Here is a 23,438-nt window from a genome sequence, read left to right as displayed (position 1 = left end):
GCCTTAGGGAGCTACCTCATTTTCTTGTATTCTCTCTCTCATTTCCTTGTAAACATTCGAAAGTTTTTAATTTAAGTATTTCTCCTTTTCATTCTAATGGCCAACTAAATTTCAAGTTAGGCTAAGGGTGGAGTCCTACATCTTATTATTGGTAATTCTCATCTCAGTCTTCAAGTATTTTATGTTTAAGATTGGTTAATGTTCAATGATCTTTTTCTAAAAACTTTTGGTTTTGTAAACTTCTTGATTGATTGTAGACAAGTTAAATCTTGACACAACCAATGCTTTTTGTTCTTACATTCTAAAAGTTTGCTAAAATATTTTCATTTGACATTATTCAACAATTGTTGTCAAACCTATGCATTTCAAGCGATATATTTTCCGATCAAGTTCAATAGGTATATTGATGTTGGTTGAGTTATAAAGATGAGATTTGATTACCAATGATGAGATTAGGATGAAATCTAAAGCCTAACCCTTTAATTAAATTGTTATAATCAAGTGACAGTTGTATTCATTAAAATCAATCCCCACACCTCTCACTCTGAATTAATTTGTGAGGTATGAACTCTTAAACTTACCAATTGAATCCCTGTGGAAATGACCTTGGGACTCCAAGATTTATTATGCTTGACAATGGAATTTTCCTATGCTTGGGAATTGGACAATGATGAACAAAATAAAATGACAAGCATTTTTGGCGCCGTTGCCGGGGATTTAGTTTAAGTTTGAAAAAAGAAGAAGAAGAAGAAGAAGAAGTGCATAATACTATATATCTATATATATGTATATACAATGGCTGGTTTTTCTACCTCCTACTTGTACTAACTATTATATATTTATTTATTTATTTATTCATTTTTGTACATTTATTTGTATTTACGTTTCCTTGTTTTCCATGGACGGTTGTATCGCCTGAACTGTTTATATTAACTTGTAGTAACATTTTCTTTCTTTTGCAGGAACTAATTGTTTATTTCATTTTATTGAATTTCGTAATCATAGTGTATGTTGAGTTGGGTTCGTGATGGAACTAATAGGCTAGTTAGGGAGTGGCCTTCTAGATTAGTTCAACGTCACTTAGAATTCTCGGAAGAGCCCATCCAAGCACCTCCATCCATAAATTTCCAAAGAGGACCCTCATCCTCTGGAGGACCAATGGCGTTGGAACCACAAAATAACCAAGAACTTCCACATGAGAGGGATGGAAATGGAGGCCCAATTCATTCTCCCAGGAATGCTCCACCCTAATATGGAGAAGCCAACCCCTTATTCGCTCAAGTTAATCAAGGGGGTGACAACAACCAACCCTTTCGCCAAGGTCAAGTGGGGCAACTGCCTTTCTTCGGAAATCAACGTAATATGCAAGACCAAGAAGGAATGGGGGCACAACAATTTCAAAATTTTCAAAATTTTCAAAATGCCCCAAATTATCAAAATGTCCCTATTGTTCCCATCATTCAACATGCAAGAACATTAGGAGATTATTTCAATCCTCCAAGGTCTAGTGAGCCCTCTTGTATTCGTTTACCAATGCAAGCTTGCCACTTTGTGTTGAAACCTGAAATGATTAAGATGGTGCCCACATTTCATGGGATGGATTCAGAGTCCCCTTACTTACATATAAAGGAATTTGAAAAGGTTTGTTCAACTCTTACTAACTCCGTTGTCCCTGAAGATATGGTTAAACTTAAGCTTTTCCCTTTTTCTTTAAAGGATAAAGCTAAGTCATAACCATATTCCCTTAAACCTCATTCTATTACATCTTGGGAAGAAATGCAAAGAGACTTCTTGAAGAAGTTTTTTCCCACACAAAAAACCATTGATTTGACCAAACAAATTGAAAATTTTTCTGAAAAACCGAATAAAGATTTTCATCAAGTGGGGGAACGCTTCAAGGAGCTTCTACAAACCATTCCACATCATGGTCTAGATACTTGGCAAATTGTGAACTTTTTCATGCAAGGACTTTCACCTAAGAATCGCCAGTATATAGACTTGATGTGCAATGGTGAGTTTTTAAACAAATCACATGAGGATGCATTAGATTACTTTGATGTTTTGGCGGAACGACCCCAAACTTGGGGCACTCCTCAATCCATTGGAACATCAAGGCACCCTGGTATTCAGAGTGGAGGAGGGATGTACCAACTCAAAGAAAAGGACGATGTGTTAGTTAAGATTGCAAACCTCACAAGGCAAATGGAGGCTTTGCAAATGAAGAGGGTAAATGAGGTTACCACTAGACCTAGATTGGAAAATATTTGTGCAATTTGTGAAACCCAGGAACACTCCACTAGTGAGTGTCCCACCATTCCCTCTCTGAAAGAAGTGATTAGTGGTCAGGCAAGTGTAAATTCGTTGAATCAATTCAAAAGGCCCTTCAACAATCCATACTCTGAAACTTACAACAAAGGGTGGTCAAATCACCCTAACTTTAGTTGGAGGAATCAAGAGGTGGCTAATCCTTCATTTCCTGCTCAAAGTTTCAATCACCATGCCCCACCAAATTTTCAAGGGCAGGGAGCCCAATTCCATCAAAGTCAAAGTTCTCAAGGGTATACTCAAAATCATCCTCAAGCATATGCCCCTCCAGGGCAACAAAATGCTCCACCATACCAACCCCCTCATAAAAAAAGTCTGGAGGATCAATTGCAACAATTCATAGCCCACACGAGTCAATCAATTTTTCAAATCACTCAATCTATTGGGGACATGAAAGCTCAAATTACTAAGTTGAACACTACTGTTGGGGTACTTCAACAAGAAAAAGGTAAATTTCCTTCCCAACCCCAAGCTAATCCAGTGGGTCAACATAGTATTGCGAGTACTAGTGACTCTGAGGTGACTATGGAGCATGCTAAATCCATTACCCTTAGAAGTGGTAAGAAAGTTGAAAGAAAAATTCCACAAAAAGAGATTTCAAAAGGAAATGATGAAGGCTCTTCAAGCAATGTTTTCAAAGAGCCTATTCATGAATCTAAGAGTAATGAGGTGATGCAAGAGCCCCAAGAGATTGAGGGTGAGAAAGTTGTTGCAAAAGATCCAATAATCATTCCGTACCCACAAAGACTCAAGGCTCCTCAAAAGGGAAGGTGTAATGTTGAAATGCTTGAATTGTTCCAACAAGTGAAGGTGAATATACCTTTACTTGATGCCATAAAGCAAGTACCTGCATATGCTAAATTTTTAAAGGATCTGTGCACTGTGAAGCGAAAGCATAATGTGCATAGCAAAGTCCTTTTATCTGAACAAGTGAGCTCAATCCTGAATGCAACTACACCTCCCAAATACAAAGACCCTGGGAGGCTGACCATTTCCATAGTGATAGGGGAATTAAAATTCGAGCGTGCCTTGCTTGGTTTGGGGGCGAGTGTGAATCTTCTCCCCTACTCTATCTATGAACAACTTGGGTTGGGAGAGTTGAAGCCAAGATGGCCTTAGAATTGGTAGATAGAAGTATTAGGATCCCTAAGGGAGTCGTGGAGGATGTTTTAGTACAAGTGGATCAATTCTTTTACCCTATTGATTTTGTGGTACTGGATACTCAACAAGTGGTGACCAAAAATTCCCACATTCCTATTATCCTTGGTAGACCATTCCTTGCTACGAGCAATGCTAACATCCAATGCAGGAATGGTTTAATGAAAATCTCATTTGGGAACATGACTGCTGACCATAACATTTTTAATGTCATGAAGCAAGTTGGGGATGATGGTGATGTGTTTGAAGCTAATAGCATTGATGCTATTTCGCAGGAACACTTGGATGCCTTCTCTTATGAAGACCCTCTTGAAGCATGCCTGTTAAATGTTGTGGAGGATGACTGTGTTGAGAACCCCAAAGCGGAGCACTTCCACTCTCTTCTCAATATAGTTGAGGTCTTTGAAGTTCATGGTTGGATTCCTAGATTTGAGGAGTTAACTCCTTCTGAGACTAAAATTTTACCATCTCATGTCCAACCACCCAAGCCTGAGCTAAAACCATTGCCATCACATTTAAAATATTCTTTTCTAGGTGAGGGAGAGACTTACCCTATGGTGATATCCTCTACATTAGAGGAAGCCCAAGAGGCCAAATTGTTAGACTTGTTGAGATCCCATAGGAGTGCTATAAGATGGAGCATAGCTAATATCAAAGGTATTAGCCCCTTGATCTGCACATATAGGATTTACCTTGAGGAAGATGCCAAACCATCTCACCAACCACAGCGTAGATTGAACCCTATAATGAAAGAGGTAGTTAGGAAGGAAGTATTGAAGCTTTTGGATGCAGGTATCATTTACCCCATCGCTGATAGCAAGTGGGTTAGTCCCACTCAAGTGGTACCAAAGAAGTCAGGAGTGACTGTGATTGTTGATGAGAATGATGAATCAATTCTAACTCGTATTCAAAAGGGTTGGCGTGTGTGCATTGATTATAGAAAATTGAACTCTTACACTAGGAAGGATCATTTCCCGCTTCTGTTTTTGGACCAGGTCCTAGAGAGAGTGGCTGGTCACTCTTTCCACTGTTTTTTGGATGGGTATTCTGGTTACAATCAGATCGAGATTGCCTTAGAGGACCAAGAAAAAACTACATTCACTTGTCCTTTTGGCACATTTGCTTACAAGAGAATGCCCTTTGGATTGTGTAATGCACCGGGAACTTTTCAACGGTGCATAATGGGTATCTTCAGTGACATGGTTGAGGAAATTGTGGAAGTCTTCATGGATGACTTCTCTGTTTTCGGTGACTCATTTGAGGGATGCCTGGGAAATTTAGGTTGTGTGCTCACTAGATGTGAGGAGAAAAATCTCATCTTAAATTGGGAAAAATGTCACTTTATGGTGACACAAGGTATTGTGTTGGGCCACATTGTTTCTGCTAAGGGGATAGAAGTAGACAAGTCCAAGGTAGAAATTATTTCAAATTTTCCTACACCAACTTGCATCAAGGATGTGCGGTCCTTTCTTGGACACGCAGGGTTTTATAGAAGGTTTATAAAAGATTTCAGTGCCATTACACGTCCTTTGTGCAACCTTCTTGCTAAGGATGTTCCATTCGAGTGGACAAATGCATGTGAAGCGGCTTTTTCAAAACTGAAAAAAATGTTAATTTCTCCACCTATAATGCAACCACCAGATTGGAAAATGCCTTTTGAACTTATGTGCGATGCAAGTGATTATGCCATTGGAGCGGTGCTAGGGCAAAGGAGAGATAATAAACCTTGTGTGGTGTACTATGCTAGTAGAACTCTTAATGATGCACAAATGAATTACACCACCATAGAAAAGGAATTACTAGCAATAGTTTTTGCACTGGACAAGTTTCGGTCATATCTCATTGGTTCACCTATTGTTGTTTTTACAGATCATGCTGTGCTCAAGTATCTGCTCTCTAAGCAGGATGCTAAGCCAAGGCTCATCCGGTGGATCTTGCTCCTTTAAGAATTTGATTTAATTATTAAAGACAAGAAAGGAGTTGAAAATGTTGTGGCTGATCACTTGTCTCAACTGGTATTTGATAACCCTCTACAGCATATCCCTATCAGAGATAGTTTCCCGGATGAACAACTATTCCTTGTGGTAAACCTACCTTGGTATGCCGACATTGTTGACTATCTCGTATCTGGGCAACTGCCATCACATTGGAATGCCCAAGATAGGAAAAAATTTCTAGTTGAAGTCAAGCGGTTCTTTTATGATGACCCATACTTGTTTAAATATTGTCCAGACCAGATTTTAAGAAGATGTGTGTCAAATGAAGAGACTCAAGGTGTCATCTCATTCTGTCATAGTGGACCCTGTGGTGGGCATTTCTCTTCAAGAAAAACCACCACAAAAATTTTACAAAGTGGTTTTTACTGGCCCACTCTTTTTAAAGACGTTCATGAATTTTGCAAACGGTGCGATAGATGCCAAAGGTTAGGAGGGATTACACATAGAAATATGATGCCCTTAAACCCTATTTTGATTATTGAAATTTTTGATTGTTGGGGCATCGATTTTATGGGTCCTTTCCCCTCCTCCTTTGGCTATCTGTACATTCTTTTAGCGATGGACTATGTATCCAAATGGGTAGAGGCTATTCCAACGAGAACTAACGATCACAAGGTGGTGATCAAGTTTTTAAAACAAAATGTTTTATCTCGTTTTGGGATGCCTAAAGCAATCATTAGTGATGGCGGCTTACATTTTTGTAATAGATCTTTTGAAACTTTAATGAAAAAATATGGTATCGCCCATAAAGTTTCAACAGCCTATCACCCGCAAACTAATGGGCAAGCAGAATTGGCTAATAGGGAGATTAAAATTATCCTTGAAAAAACGGTAAACCCGAATTGTAAAGACTGGTCCTTGAGATTGGTTGATGCGCTTTGGGCATACCGCACTGCTTTCGAAACCATTTTGGGTATGTCTCCTTATAGGCTAGTTTATGGTAAGGCTTGCCATTTACCTGTGGAAATGGAACATAGAGCCTACTGGGCCATTAACACTTTGAATTCCAATCTTGGAATGGGCGGTGACCATCGTTGTTTGCAGTTAAATGAACTTGAAGAATTAAGAAGAGATGCTTATGAGAACTCTAGAATTTATAAAGAGAAGGTAAAGGGTTTTCATGATGAACATATTATGAGGAGACAATTTCAACCTAACCAAAAGGTCTTATTGTACAATTCTAGGCTTCACTTGTTTCCAGGTAAGCTAAGATCCCATTGGACAGGTCCGTACATAGTAAAGGCGGTTTACCCTCATGGTACTGTGGATATTGAAAATCCCAAAGATGGTAATGTTTTCAAGGTAAATGGGCAACGTCTAAAACCATTTTTGGAAGATTTCTCTCGTGTTAACACTGGAGAGGAAATGGTGGATCCTGTTTACCTAGACTTCCCGTCAACTTAGACCACATTTAGTCTTGTAGTCTTCTATATATTTCACTTTCTTTATTTTATTTTTATGTTCTTGTATCTTTATTTTTATTTTTTTTCTCTTTCTTCTCTTTTATTTTAACTATTCTTGTTCTCCCGTGTTCTTTTTAACCCCTTTTCACAGGCTTGCATCATGCCATCACTTTGGACAATAAGGACAATGTACATTTCAAGTTGGGGGGAGAGGTTTACACACCGTGCTACTCGGTCTATTATTTTCAAAATAAAAAAAAAAAGGAAAAAGAGAAGACCCTTAGACCGAATCTCTATCATGCCTCCCCCCTCAAGTTGAAAAGCAGGAGGTCTTGCCCTTTCCTTACACCATGGCTTTGAGCCATTTATGTTCCTTCTGGAAATGCTCCCGACTTTCCTCCAGCCCTGCTACCCTAGGCCCAAGATCATTGGAGTATTTTTCCACCAGCCTCCTCAACTCATTGACCTCTCGCTTCAGCTCCTTATTTTCTTGCTGCAAGTCTTTTACTTTTTGTAGGTCTTCTCGGGATTTCTGCTGCAGAAAGGCAATCTCATTTTGGAGGCGGTTCACAGTAGTGTTCCGACTCTGCAGACGTTGGGTCAAGTGAGATATCAACGTGATCACCTGAGCACTCAGAGAAATCGCATGGGAAGCTGCACTTGTATCAGACATTGTGGCCATTACCATTTCAGTTTTCATCACATCACCTTGGAGCTGAGGTGAAAAATAAGATAGACCAGGGATATATCTTAGTAGCTCATTAGGACTGGTCGTCACATCTGGTGCCACATTCAGATCCGAAATTGGGTTGGATGATGATCCTGCCATGGGGATGATTGAGAGCCTTTAAAAGAAGCTAGGAAATTTTGGAGTGCAAGATCGAACGGATGTCTTGAGTGCCTAACCCTTGTGCATTCACTTCCATTTATAAGCACCATTACATCTCATTTTCCAGATTTTTTTTTGAAAGGGCAGACAACCTGTCTTCTTATCCTATTGTCTGTGTTGGTTGCAGATAGATCATTCAGGTCTGGAAGGCTAGAGAAAAACCCCATCAAATAAAGGCATTCCTTCCTAGTTCTCAAATTTGTTGTCAGGATAAGAATACAGGCGTGCGCAGCCCAGACATTTACTTTGATTTTGGTGTTTTGTCCTTTTTCTTACCCATTAATTACAGATATGTCGTAGACTCATTCTCAAGGTGATACCTTCTCCTTACTCTCCCTAATCTTTTCTTCTTATTTCATCTATATACACTGAGGGCAATGCATAATTTAAGTTGGGGGTGTGAAGATATCAGTTATATATATATATATATATATATATATATATATATATATATATTTGAAAAAAGAGTGAGAAAGAGAGAAGACTTTTTGATGAGTGAATTTAAACTCTGCTTGATTTCTAGTATGCTCTTATGTGATTCATAGACTTAGTGTAATACTTTGTTTTGAGACATGCTTAATCATCAATTTGGCATCTCACTCGTGCACATCTACAAGCCATTTGAAACATATTTGAGTTATTAATGCTTGTGAATGAGGTCCTTACAAATCAAGTGGAGACTTAAACCTTCTTGTCATATTTGTGCCTATCTTTCAATTGGGGGTAATTTTAATTCAATACATAAATTTTCCACTGTTAGTGACATATATTTAAGCCTTATTATTATTCAATACTGAATTGTGGCAATTTATAGAACATGATCTTAGGCCCTCTTGAAAATTCGAGCCTTAATTCTTCTAACTTTAAATATCATTTGTACCCTGTTTTTGAGCTGTTAGTGTTTTCCCCATTCTTGGCCAGCTTAGGGAAGTCTTTTGTGGGTAAATATTGTTCAAGGGTTGGAAATGTTGGTAGTGGCTTGTAAACGTTGAAGGAACGTAGGACTGGGTTCATTCTTAAAAAAGAAAAAAAAAAAAAAAAAAAAAAAAAAAAAACCTCAGTTCATACCCTTTATTATTAGCATGTTGGTGCCATATTTAATGCCCCATTTGTAGCCCTCTCGAGCAATAACTTCTTAAAGATTGAGGTTTACAACCTTGTATGGTGTGTTTTCTTCAATCCCATTTTATGTTTGGGTATTTAACTATGTGTTTGGATAGGTTAGAATTTGTGATGGTCATGGGTAGTGTCCTAAGCCACATTGAAAACCATCACAATTTTGATCCCCTTTCCTTCTTACCTGAATTACATTACAACCAATGAAAGTCCTTTTTGATTCTATGAATTTCCGTGTGTTTCAATGTTAAATAATTTTAATGAATCATGTGCCACTAACATGCCACTTATCAAGATTATAATTCATTACTCAGTTTTCGAGACTTGTTTCCATCTGTGCCGTTTTTCTATTCATGTGAATTATACTTGAAATTGCTAGTCAAATACTCTTGTTCACATGAGCTCTTGGGTGGATGTTTACCCTATTTTCAATGAGATATTTTATTTCTGAGAGACACTATGGTAAGGTCTTGAAGTCAAAACTCAAAAATGGAATGATCTAAATTCATCTGCATTTGGATAACTTGGATTATTTTCAATGGCTAAATTCACTTACACATTGAGAGTTGGATTGATGCATTTGAGTTTTTCTCTAAAACTTTGTATTACTTGTAAGTAAATTAATTAATTGAGCATTCTATTTATTGGACTAGTTTAAAATTCATAAGTTGATAAGGGAGTTCTTGTTTTAAGTTTTAAGGTAGTAGTAGTTTACTTTATTTTTTTATTTTTATTTTTACTTTTATTTTTACTATAGTCATTGTTATTTTCTTTTGACAGCATGAATGATGTTTGTGGGTAGCATCTCTACAAGCCCTCACAAGACTTAACTCGTCCACTAGGGGGAACCTAGGGGTTTAAAGGCTTGTTGCATGCGCTAAATGCAATCGTGTTTCCCTACGAAAGTGACTTTATTTTCCAATTTTGTACTTTATTTGAAGTTTTCTTTAAAATATTTTCTAGGGACTAGCAATGTGCAAGTTGGGGGGTGTGATTAGTACATAATATTGCATATTTATGAACATTTATACGCCATCTTAGTGCACAGAAATAAGTAAATCATCTACGTAATATGCATATAGAACTTATTGTGTGATTTTTGTGATTTGTAGGTAAATTGCAATAAATAATTGATTAGCCCTCGGGTGGAGTATGGATTGGCTACAAAGACTTTAAGGATTCAAAGTACTAATTTGTGTAGTGAGGAAGGATGTTTGTAAGAATTGAATAACATCCAATAGTACTTTAATTGGGGTTAATTGAAGTAATGTAGCAGTTTTGCGCAGCTTTGGTAAATCAGTCATAACTTTTGACTCGGTTGTCTAATTTATGCAAACTTAGTCGCCTTTCAAAGAAGACTTCAAGATCTACAAATTTTTATTTCACGAGAAAGTCCAAATTACAATGTTTAGCCTTCCAAATTTGAGTTAGAAGAAAGGTGACGAGATTAAACAATAAATTTCAACATCACAAGGAGTGCAACTACCATTTTGGTAGGTGAAGGTGTTTTTGGTAGGTGAAGGTGTTTGTGGTAGGTATAGGAGTGTAACTAATAAATTGTGTTAGGTTTTGGAGTGGAAGTAGTAATTTGTCAACCTATAAATAAGAGGCTTGTGTTAGCCTTAGGGAGCTACCTCATTTTCTTGTATTCTCTCTCTCATTTCCTTGTAAACATTCGAAAGTTTTTAATTTAAGTATTTCTCCTTTTCATTCTAATGGCCAACTAAATTTCAAGTTAGGCTAAGGGTGGAGTCCTACATCTTATTATTGGTAATTCTCATCTTAGTCTTCAAGTATTTTATGTTTAAGATTGGTTAATGTTCAATGATCTTTTTCTAAAAACTTTTGGTTTTGTAAACTTCTTGATTGATTGTAGACAAGTTAAATCTTGACACAACCAATGCTTTTTGTTCTTACATTCTAAAAATTTGCTAAAATATTTTCATTTGACATTATTAAACAATTGTTGTCAAACCTATGCATTTCAAGCGATATATTTTCCGATCAAGTTCAATAGGTATATTGATGTTGGTTGAGTTATAAAGATGAGATTTGATTACCAATGATGAAATTAGGATGAAATCTAAAGCCTAACCCTTTAATTAAATTGTTATAATCAAGTGACAGTTGTATTCATTAAAATCAATCCCCACACCTCTCACTCTGAATTAATTTGTGAGGTATGAACTCTTAAACTTACCAATTGAATCCCTGTGGAAATGACCTTGGGACTCCAAGATTTATTATGCTTGACAATGGAATTTTCCTACGCTTGGGAATTGGACAATGATGAACAAAATAAAATGACAAGCATGTTTCTCGTTATTTAATTCAATGCATGTTAGGAATTAGGGTTTAAATTGCATTTTCCTTTAATTTATCAAAATAAATCTCAAAAAAATCCAAAAAACCTGACTCTGAATTATGTTCAGTAACTTTTTATTTTTGATTGGAAATACATAAAATTTGAGAATAAACTGCATTCCTTGAGGAGAGGATCTGACATTTGGGTTGAATATTACACGACAGAACTCCTATACTTGGGATAGCTTCCGAGCTGCTCATTTTTCGAGTGAGTCAGGTAGGTCCTAACATCTTGAAATATTTCCCATACGTTGGCACCAGTCACAAGTTTTCACCAAAGTATAACTATCACGAAGAATAGAAGGCCAAAAGGAGCCACTTTGAAGTACCTTAGCTGTTGTTTGTGTTGCTCCAAAGTGTCCTCCATATGATAAGGAATGGCAATGACGATGAATGGCTTGCATCTCTTCTTTTGGCACACATCTTTTAATGATTTGATCAGGGCATCTTTTGAATAGAAAAGGCTCATCCCAAAGATAATATTTCACATCATGCAGAAACTTCTTGCGTTGATGGTAAGTGAGATCTGGTGGCAATACTTTGCAAGCTATATAGTTTACAATATCAGTGTACCAGGGAAGCTTGATCTCACATGCAAACAACTGCTTATCAAGGAATGCTTCTTGGATCACTGAATCTGGTCTTACTTCCTTTTGCTCCAACTGATAGAGATGATCAGCAACTAAATTTTTGCTTCCTTTCTTATCGCGAACCTCCAAATCAAATTCTTGCAGAAGCAAGATCCAACGAATCAACCTAGGCTTAGCATCCTTCTTTCCAAACAAATAGCGAAGTGCTGCATGATCATTGAACACTATCACCTTTGTACCTATGAGGTAAGACCAAAAATTGTCACAAGCAAATACCATAGCAAGCATCTCTTTCTCTATTGCTGTATAATTTAATTGAGCTTCATTCAATGTCCGGCTTGCATAATATGTAGCCCTAAACAGTTTGTCTAGCATTTGTCCTAGCATTACTCCAATTACAAAGTCCTTTGCATCACACATGACTTTTGAAGGCCTACAAACAAAAATCATTAAAGTCAAATGTAGAATTTTTTTCAAGAAGATTGCATAAAGGTTTAGAGAGTTTAGAAAAAATCCTTTATAAATATTCTATAAAATCCCGCATCTCCCAAAAAGCTTCCGATTCCCTTCACATTCTTTGGAGGTGGTAGTTTTTCTATGGTTGCAATTTTAGCTCAATCAACTTTAATCCCTTTAGATGACACTCTATGGCCAAGCACAATCCCTTCTTGAACCATGAAATGACACTTCTCCCAGTTTAGGACTAGATTTTTATCTTCACATCTCTTGAAAACAAAAGCCAAATTATGCAAACAATGATCAAAAGATGTACCAAAAACTAAAAAGTCAACCATGAAAATTTCCTTTATCTCTTCCACCATATCAAAAAAGATAGCCATTATGCACCATGAAATGTCGCTGGGGCATTGCACAATCCGAAGGGCATCCTCCTAAAAGAAAATGTTCCATAGGGGCATGTGAATGTAGTTTTCTCCTGATCTTCAGGTGCTATGGAAATCTAGTTATACCTCGAATAACCATATAAGAAGCAATAATAGGAATATCCAACCAATCGATCCAGAATTTGATCAGTGAAGGGAAGTGGAAAATGATCCTTCCTTGTTGATTTATTCAACTTGTGGTAATCCATACATACACGCCACCCCGTGACTGCTCTTGTAGGAATAAACTCATTGTTGTCATTTTTCACCACCGTCATTCCACCTTTCTTTGGTACAAGCTTCACTGGACTTACCCATGAGCTGTCTGAAATAGCATAAATAATTCTAGCATTGAGGAGTTTCAAATTTTCACCTCTCACAACTTCCTTCATTATTGGATTTAATCTTCTTTGGTGCTCGATGGACGGTTTGTAAAGTTCCTCCTTTAAAATCCTGTGCATGCAAATTGAAGGACTTGTACCTTTTATGTCAGAAATAGTCCATCCCAAGGCTGTTTTATGCTCCCTTAACACACGCACAAGCTTTTCCTCTTCTTCGAATGTGAGTGATGTTGCGACAATCACTGGAAAGGTGTCACAATCCCCTAAGAATGCATAGTGAAGATGCTAATGTAATTGCTTCAACTCTAGAGTTGTAGTTTGATGCATCTTTTCTTTAGAAATTACAGAATCCGTCTTTGCTACCATAGGTTCTATCCTCCCCACTTCATTGCTAAGTGTTGTAATCTGCTACAAAGCTCCCAAGGCAAATACATAGTGGAGAAATTTCTCACTAACAAAAGGTAAATCAGATTCACAAACAGAAGAGTCATTAAAATCATAAGCAAGAGATGAAGTGGTGATACATCATTCTAATTGATCAGTTGGTACATCTTCTTGAAAGGATTCTTCTACACATTGCTGAAAGACATCTACCTGAAAGCAAGTGCTTGGATCTTCTAGGAACCTCATGGCTTGGTAGATGTTGAACATGACCTCTTCCTTATTTACTTTTAATATTAGCTCACCCTTTTGAACATCAATTAAACACCTTCTAGTGGCGAAGAATGGTTGGCCAAGAATTAGTGGGACTTCTTGGTCTTTTTTCCATATCTAAAACCACAAAATCAGCAAGAAACATAAATTTGTCCACCTTTACCAATATGTATTCTATGATTCCACGTGGATACTTGATGGATCGGTCTGCTAGTTGCAAAGAAATGGTTGTTTGTTTCATCTCTCCAAGTCCCAATTTCCTACAAATAGAAAGTGGCATAAGATTAATGCTAGCTTCAAGATCACATAAAACTTTATCAAAAAATGAATTTCCAATAGTGCAAGGCAAAGTGAAACTCCCTCGATCTTTTAAATTTTGAGATAATTTCTTTTGAAGAATAGCACTGCATTCTTCAGTAAGCTTCACTGTTTCGAACTCCTCTAACCTTCTTTTCTTGGAAATGATGTCCTTCAAGAATTTGACATAGTTTTGGCATTTGTTCCAAGGCATCTGCAAAAGGAATATTTATGTGAATTTTATTAAAAATATCCAAAAACATAGAAAATTGCTTATCTATTTTTTGTTTTTTAAAACGTTGAGGATAAGGAAGTGGAGTAGAGAGAATAGGAGGATTGTCAAGAAATGAAATTGTTGGAGGCGTGTCCATCTCTCTTGGTGTATCATCCACGATTTCCTCATCTTCCACTTTATTCTTGCTTTGGCCATTATTTTCAGCTATAGGTGTGGACATGGTTTCCTTTGATGGTGATCTCTCAAATTCTCTTCCACTCTTAAGTGTGATGGCCTTGCATTGTTATTTTGGATTCACGTCTATGTTGCTAGGAAAAGTTCCTCTTTGTTGGGAATTTATGGTCGTGACCAGTTGCCCAATTTGCATTCCAAGATTCTTTATAGTGGCTTCCATATTGCTGCAATGAGTCTCAATGTTATCCAACCGTGAATCAGTCTTTTTAAACCTTGCTTTTTTCTCTCAAGTGACATCTTCTTTTTGCTTTGTTGACTATCAAATCTTGAAGGAGGTTGTAGCACATTCTTTGTATTTCCATAAGACAAATTCTCATGATTTTGAAGCCCTAGATGGTAATATTGTGGCATAGGATTACCACGATAGTTGTAGTTCTGATTGTTGATGTATTGAACTTGTTCTTGACTCGCTTCTATGCTCGGACATGTCCTACTTGTAGCTGCTACATATTCTGCACTTTGTGGTATCATTTGGGTTAACAAAGCTGAAATATGATGGGATAGAGAAACAACTTGAGCTGAAAGGGTAGAAAACGGCTCCAAATCATGAATTCCAGCAACTCTCTTAGCCATAGTTCTTTCGGTTGGCCATTGATTGTTATTTGAACTCAAGGTATGCAGGTCTACCCAACTCGTCATACATGTGGAAAGAGAAACTTGGGAGAGTGTCGAGCAGGGAGAGGAGTCTGCTATCACTGCGGTGTACCGGGACATACGATACCTACTCCCAAACCACACCGAGGAGGTTATCAGGTGCCTGGAATACAAGTTAAAGCAGAAGATATTTCAAAGACAACTTTCAAGACCAGGTATGGGCATTATGAATTTCTAGTTATGTCTTTTAATCTAACGAATGCCCCTGCTATATTCATGGATTTGATGAATAGAATCTATTAGATTCGGTGTATTCCCAAGAGAGGGATGAATTGGAACTTTAAAATTTATTCTCAGGTTTAACTAATCTAACATAGTATATTCGTAACCTAGGGTCTGTCTATACAGTTCCAAATGCCCCGATAAATATAATATGTGGAAATTTAAATCATGCACATCATTCACACCATAACATACACGTGCGGTAAATATAAAGTACATAAATATAAACAGACACACGATATGTTATCGGGGTTCAGCCAACTGTGCCTACGCCCCCGCCTCTAGCTTGCAAGCAAAAGGATTCCACTAATGACTCACTTAATGAGTGGAGTGGCACCGGTTACACTTAGGTCAATTCAAGGGGCTGACCTTAACCAACACGCCTTACCAGAATGGCGTACCAAGCTTTCCTAACTGGGTCTAAGCCAGTCTGGTACTATTCAACAGGGCTAGTCTCCCTCTTCATGCTCGTGCCTAGAATACAACAAATGTGTAATACAATTTTTGAGTACATGAAAATATGCTTCTCACACTAAGTAGATATGTACAACAATATAAGCAAGTAATAATCAATCCACACCAAACATGTAAGAACTGTAAGCTCAATGGTGTATATGTGCAATCTACACTCAATATAATGATTACCCTTAACCAAGCACAAGAGTGTTCAAGCAAGCTAATCTTTGAAAAAAAAGTATATGAAATCTCAATGTCAGATTAGTGTTTCAAAGATGCTAGCAATATTATTCAAATGAACTCAAAAATATTTTCTCAAATTGTATCAAGCACAAGAGTTTGTTTGAAAACAAACTTTATAAAATATTTTTGCACACAAAAATAATTACTTAAGGAATCTTGCAATGACAACGTAAAGATCCTCAAGTTAAAGGGTTTTTCCAGCACAAGATTTATCAAGTTAAATCCGTGGGAAGAACCCTAGCCAAACTCTCAACAAAAATCAAACAATACATATTTCAATGAGAATATAGGGCTATTTAGGATAGAACACTAATAATCTAAACAATCTCTCTAGGCTTGGATGATCAAAGAAAATGAAGTAGATGAGTATTTGGGACAGTATTTGGAAAAATAAGCTTTTTAAATTTGAGAGGATATTTCATTAATAATCTTGCTAATCTCCACCTAATTTTTGCAAATGAATGGGCATAATAGAGTTCCCCAAAAATATAACCGTTAAGGATATGTAGGTTATTATTAGGATTGTTTAAAAACATTTTAGCGTAATTAACCCCGTTTAAAAATTTTAACCACAGTAAAAATATTTTGACAATTCGAGAACACCGGTCGACAGAAGCAAGGTTCGGTTGACCAAGATATGTAAGTTCGGTCGATTGGGTAAGAAATGAATTAGAAGTTCGGTCGTCCGGACATGGTGTCCTAAGGGCGATTTTCCTTTTCTATGCGGCTTGGTCAACTGGGAGGATTTTGAACTAAGTTGTTCGGTCGACCGGAGCGTTGAGTTCTCACACTTGGGAACTCGGTCAACCAGGGCATTGGCTTAAGAAATTGGTTTGGTCGACCGTATGGTCAAAGTGTTGACTTGAAGGGAGTTCAGTCGATCAGGTGAGAATGAACTGGCAAGTTCGGTCGATCGGGAAGTGGTCAAACTGTTGATCCGGCATTGGTTCGGTCGATCGGGAGCTATTGTACTGGAGCAGTACGGTCGACCAAACATGTATTTTTCATACATTTCAGTTCTTTTTAAATATGTGATCACCCTTTCCTCAAAATCACACACACACACACACACACACACACACATATATATATATATATATATATATATATATATATGCATGTGTGAGTGTCCTAGGGTCATTTCTAGGTATTCTTTAGGACACCAAAAAAATTTGGCATTGGTCGACCGAAGGGTGTTCCCTAAGGTCCATCTTTAGTCTTAATTTTGTGTAGGGACCTAGAGTCGTTCTAAGGTTTTTGGGCTTGTAGCTCCTACATGCATGATATGCAATAAATATTACAGACATTTCCTACTTAAATATTACATACCCGAATTAAATAATAATGAAATACAACAAAAATGATCTTCAGGGTCTTCAAGCTTTAATTCATATATTATTAGTGTATCTTCTAATATAAACTTGCACATGAACTAGATAGTCATCAAATACTTGAGTATTTGTCATTATTAAAACTGGGTATGACCCATAGGGTCAAAATCTCCCCTTTTTTGATGATGACAAAGACTTGCCTACTTCTCCCCCTCTTGGCAATAGCTAAAAGAGCCTAAATAAACATTTAAGCACATAGGCAAATAATCATTTGAGTACAAGATATATTTGGGAAAAAGTTTTTAGAAAATTCGGCAGCATGACGTTTAAAAACAAAACATTTTTTCCCAAAAATACTTGTATACAAGTGACTTAATTGAGTAATATATATATATATATATATATATATATATATATATATATGAATGTGTGAGTGTCCTAGGGTCATTTCTAGGTATTCTTTAGGACACCAAAAAAATTCGGCATTGGTCGACCGAAGGGTGTTCCCTAAGGTCCATCTTTAGTCTTAATTTTGTGTAGGGACCTAGAGTCGTTCTAAGGTCTTTGGGCTTGTAGCTCCTACATGCATGATATGCAATAAATATTACAGACATTTCCTACTTAAATATTACTACCCGAATTAAATAATAATGAAATACAACAAAAATGATCTTCAGGGTCTTCAAGCTTTAATTCATGTACCATTAGTGTATCTTCTAATATAAACTTGCACATGAACTAGATAGTCATCAAATACTTGAGTATTTGTCATTATTAAAACTGGGTATGACCCATAGGGTCAAAATCTCCCCCTTTTTGATGATGACAAAGACTTGCCTACTTCTCCCCCTCTTGGCAATAGCTAAAAGAGCCTAAATAAACATTTAAGCACATAGGCAAATAATCATTTGAATACAAGATATATTTTGAAAAAGGTTTTTAGAAAATTCGGCAGCATGACGTTTAAAAACAAAACATTTTTTCCCAAAAATACTTGTATACAAGTGACTTAATTGAGTAATATATTGACAATATATCCATAACAACTTACTCAAACAATCCAGTATGATCAAAAACAATAAACAGAAGTATAACTATCCACATGCAGGAGATATGATAGTCATGCATTTCAAAGCATAAACAAATTCACAAAACATGAAATATAGCAATGAGGCACAAAAATGGCATAACTGGTCATCAAAAGGTTCAGATGACATAACAAACATGATTAGAACAAAAATATACACAAACCATCGCAATTGAAACATATCATAAGACCCGTGAAAGATTTGAGTTAAAAGCACACGACATATGATACCAAATTGAAGGTTTAAGCATAAAGGCAGTCAAACTAGTTCACATGTATTTTCATGTCAAGTTACCGAACCAGATATGCAATTTAAAAACATATAGTATATAATAATAATAATAATAATAATAATAATAATAATAATAATAATAATAATAATAAGGCAAGTGATAAAGAGTTTGTTTTGAAATTTGATCTTTCCGAAAGTATATGTAAATATATATATATATATATATATATATATAATTATAATATACATCCGCTTTTTAATGTTTGCAAAATGGTGTTGGGGTTGCTTGCTAAAAAAGAAGTTTTAATTTAAAACAAGTAAGTTCAAATTTTCTAGTTTGTTAATTAAGCACATACTAAAATATACCCAGAAAATTACAACCATAATGATCCTAAAAATTTAATAATAACATGCAAGATCATATGGCATATCATGTGACTGTGGCAACAACAACATATTTCAAATTTATGATTTTTAATAAAGCATTTCATTTAAACACATGCCACACTTGATTCAATAATAGATCTAAGCTAAACATATTTGTGAGTAAAACAAAATAGGAATTTATGTTTAGATGCTCCCCCTATCAATTTGAGTGTGCGCTTAGATTCTTTAACTACTTATACTAACCAAAAATTAATTTCATTATGCTTAGTAGTATAAGCCATCAATTCAAATATTTAAAATCAACTATACTGAGTATTTGTCAATTTCATTTGTCACTTGATTAGTATAGTTGTCCCTATAGATCATAGATGCATCAGAGAGTATATATTGAGGCGTGCAATAATGTTCATGACCTAAGAACATTCCATATCAAATCACAAGCATTTAAGAACTGGATATAACGTTTAGGGTATTCTCAAGAGCCTCGAGATTCAGTAGACGAAAGTAATGCATATGGATCATTTATGCGCTTCCTATAGGGATGGGTCTAGGCCTTTCTAAATGGTTGATGATTATGCTAGGATGAAGTTTAATTATTTATTTGGCTTCACTCATCCTTTCAAAAATGTTTTAATATTAATTTTATCATAATCATCTTTAGCACAAGGTTTTATTTTGGGAAAATTCCTATTAAAATTTTGGCAGCATGTCGTCTGTAAATCAGAAATTTTCTCATAAAACTTGTACCTGATAGATTCAAATAAGCAATATATTATTCAGTTCAAGGAACACGAGAACCTATATCCACTACCAGCATGCAATTATCATCAACTGCACCCACCATGCAGGAGGCTTTCAATACAAGCATGCAATCTAGTAGTAATCAACAATTCATAAAATATAATCTATCCATTAAAGAATATAGAGAGCAGAGGATAGATTTGAGTTCAATAAGGCATGGTTATTCATTAAGGCATAAAGACATAAATGATATAAGAATATAAGAGCATTTTCATTTATGTAGATATGAAGGCAAAAGCTCCCCCTGAGTTATGCACTTAACTCACTTAATGCCTTTTTCAATTTCTAATTTCTTTAGCCAAGAATTATAAGATTCTCAATGGTTTAATCTTGGCATGAATGCTATAGGCTTATTTGACCAAAAATTCACAACATATATTCGTTTAAGTGTGATAAGCCTATGTCTGCCTCTTTTCTTATGAATTTAATACATGTGAGACGCACAAATTCGAATGGTTTCCAATTTAAAAATGCATATGCATAGGTCTACTTGAATTTTATATATTCATCTAGATTAAGACCTAGTGCAACCAACTTAGCCATTCAACTCATTTCAAAGGATATGAAGCTCTAAAGGATATGACTTAACGTTTTGAGAGCTATGCGTGTGAAGTAGATTAAATACTCTTAAGGATTATAATTTCTATTAAGTTCGAAGAGTATTCAATATATGTGGCCATGATTCAAGATATTTTCATGGAAGTGGATATGTCCAACCGCTTAGGCAAAGGGCATTTATGAGTATTTGAATTTCCTTGAACAATTCTCTTCGGAGAGTGGAAAGTATCCTATAAATATAACTACAATCTAAATTTAAAAGGGACACTCCCCTAGTGGATGCCTCTAATTTTGATTACAAGGAGGATGACCTTTTATTAGCACTCGATAGATATGGAATTTATTATCTTTAGTGCGTATACGTAGAATGATGACCATATTTTGATTAATGAGATTAGGGTTAAGGATATATAGAATATGATGGATCCCTAAAACTCATCTCTGTGCAATGGACAACAGTTTCTTAACTTATGATGTTTTATCTGCAAGCATGAGTTAAGCATTTAGAATTATTTATCAAGCAAGAAAGCCTTGTCCATTTGGAAGTGGATTTCATTCAAGTATGCTATAGCCGGTGTTTTCATATTTTATCCAATTATTGTGATATAAATGAATTGAGTTCATATTGGATATCTTGCTTGAATTGCATGTTCGCTTGAATTTCTAATGATCTTAGTATTCAATATAGTGTATAGTGAATGAATATACTAAGATTTGGAATTTTAAGCACCAACCACTTCCCAAGCCTATAGTCATCACTACCCTTAAACCTAGGAAGTAAGGAAGAATCAAATAATTTTGTAATATCTATTGAAACCATCCTTCCTCATCTTCTGCTGGGTTTGCTATCATGATAACTCATATCATCTCTTTACTTAAACCTCTGGCACTTCTAAATAGACAGTTAAGCTACACGTGCCTTTTTCTTTCATGAAATAAGCATATTTTGTATATATGTGAAAAATTATGTTTATTTAAATTCTTTTTTCTTGATGAGGCAACACTATGGGATATATAAATTAAGCTTGAGCCATTATTGAATAGAATTTTCCTTTTAATTCCTAAGGGTTTATTATGATTATTCTTTTCATTTTTAATTTTGAAAGCAACTATAAAATAATTATCCATTTCTTCATCTAAGCAGGCAATTTTCAAGATCTTCTTAATCTTTCTCTTTTCTAAGATGGCATAATAATCTTTTATTTTTCCTAAATGCTTTGCCATGCTTTTATTTTCCTTTTTCAAAATGAATTTCTTCTTAGATAACTTTGCTAGAAATTTATTCATTTTCAATAAAGTTTTATCTAGCTTTTTATACTAGGGCATGCTTTCATTTATCACTTCAGCATATGATTCATCATACGATATATCATAGTTGTTATATGAATCATTGCATGCAATTTCAACAGTATTATCGTAGGAAATATTAGATGATTCATTATATGACACAACATAGCATTCAACATAAGAATCATCATATGCATCATCAATAGAATTATTATGGTATTTAACGGATGATTCAGCATTCAACATATCACAACAATTAATGTAAGAATCATCAATTGAATTTGAATTAGAATCATATACCTCTTTTGTGACGACCTGCTTAATTTCCACATCTTTTTTTATATTACAAAATCATAAAACTCAACTCAGCAGATTATAATTCGCCTGGACCCGTGGGTGCTAGGGATACATCAGAACACGTAATGGAAGCCTAAGCAGTAGGAAACATACAATCACAATATTATAAATATGAAAGAGTCCATCACATTACCATAAACACCATAGTCACTATATACACTGTATTTCAGTATATACATACCAAAAACAAAATCTAGGGACATTTCCCACAAAATCCAATTGTCCCTACTAAAACTTACCCTTCAAAGAGGGCAGACAAACAACACTAGATCAGCAAGGCTTTTCCCGCTCTCCTATCTGGGGCTCATGAAAAGTTTATAAAATTTTGGGGTGAGACACCTCTCATAAACATATTTCATGTCATATAATAATAATAATACAAAAACATTCCTGGTAGGTTAACTGGTTGTTGTCATGTATTACCCCCACATGACTGGGTTGTGTGGCCCGAAGGCGAGACCTAACAATGGTTAGCCGACCACTGCCAAGTCAAAAGTACAGTCTATAAGTTTGATAGGTTTTCCAGACCTGGTCCGTACACCAAGGGTGCTCACACACTTCTTAAAAACCACATCGACCATCTAATCTCACACCACTCTGTACAGTGGCGTTAACACAAATATTATGATCATGATGACCATGGACACATAACAACGGTACCGTGCAAGTGCTAGCCTAGACCAAGCCAACCAGGTTCTGATATCATATAACATATACTAAAACTTTGATACATATATATTTCATATCATTAATTATCAAATTAATCATATCATTTTGCATGTATATGTATATCATGAAAAACATCAGCCTGTACGGCGGTATTTCACATTTTATCATAGCTCGGATCGTACGCCATCAAATCATATCATAGCACAACCCATACGTTGGCAAATCATTTCCAAAACTCGGCCCGTACGACGGCAAATCATACACATAGCACAGCCCATACGCTGGCAAATCATATCCATGACACAACCCATACACTGGCAAATCATACACATAGCTCGGCCCATACGTTGGCAAACATATATAAAAATCTCAGCCCGTACGCCAGTTTTCCATTATAAAAATCCATATCATAATCACATTTCCAGAAAATAGTATTTCATAACAATTTCTACTCATGTCACACTGAATAGGTTTTTCATATATTCAACATACCATCATTTTCAACAGTGTTTTTTCAAATATAAATCATATATATAGACATATTTACTTTCCTGAAATCAAATGCTATATATACGTACATTTTCTTAAAAGAACTAGCTTAGTTTATCTCCTTACCTGACTCCTGAAAAGCCCCTAAGAAAATATGTCCCGCACCCACTGGGTTTCCAAC

The 23,438-nt window shown here is 35.8% G+C and overlaps 1 pseudogene; it reads left to right on the top strand.

Moving 5' to 3' along the window:
* Positions 1-1,776: 1,776 nt before the first annotated feature.
* LOC131163421 (uncharacterized) overlaps positions 1,777-23,438 on the top strand; it is a 42,324-nt pseudogene continuing 20,662 nt past the window's right edge.

The sequence above is a fragment of the Malania oleifera genome, chromosome 9 (assembly GCF_029873635.1).
Source record: "Malania oleifera isolate guangnan ecotype guangnan chromosome 9, ASM2987363v1, whole genome shotgun sequence".
NCBI classification, from domain to species: Eukaryota; Viridiplantae; Streptophyta; class Magnoliopsida; order Santalales; family Ximeniaceae; genus Malania; species Malania oleifera.
This window is presented reverse-complemented; position numbering and strand designations above follow the sequence as displayed.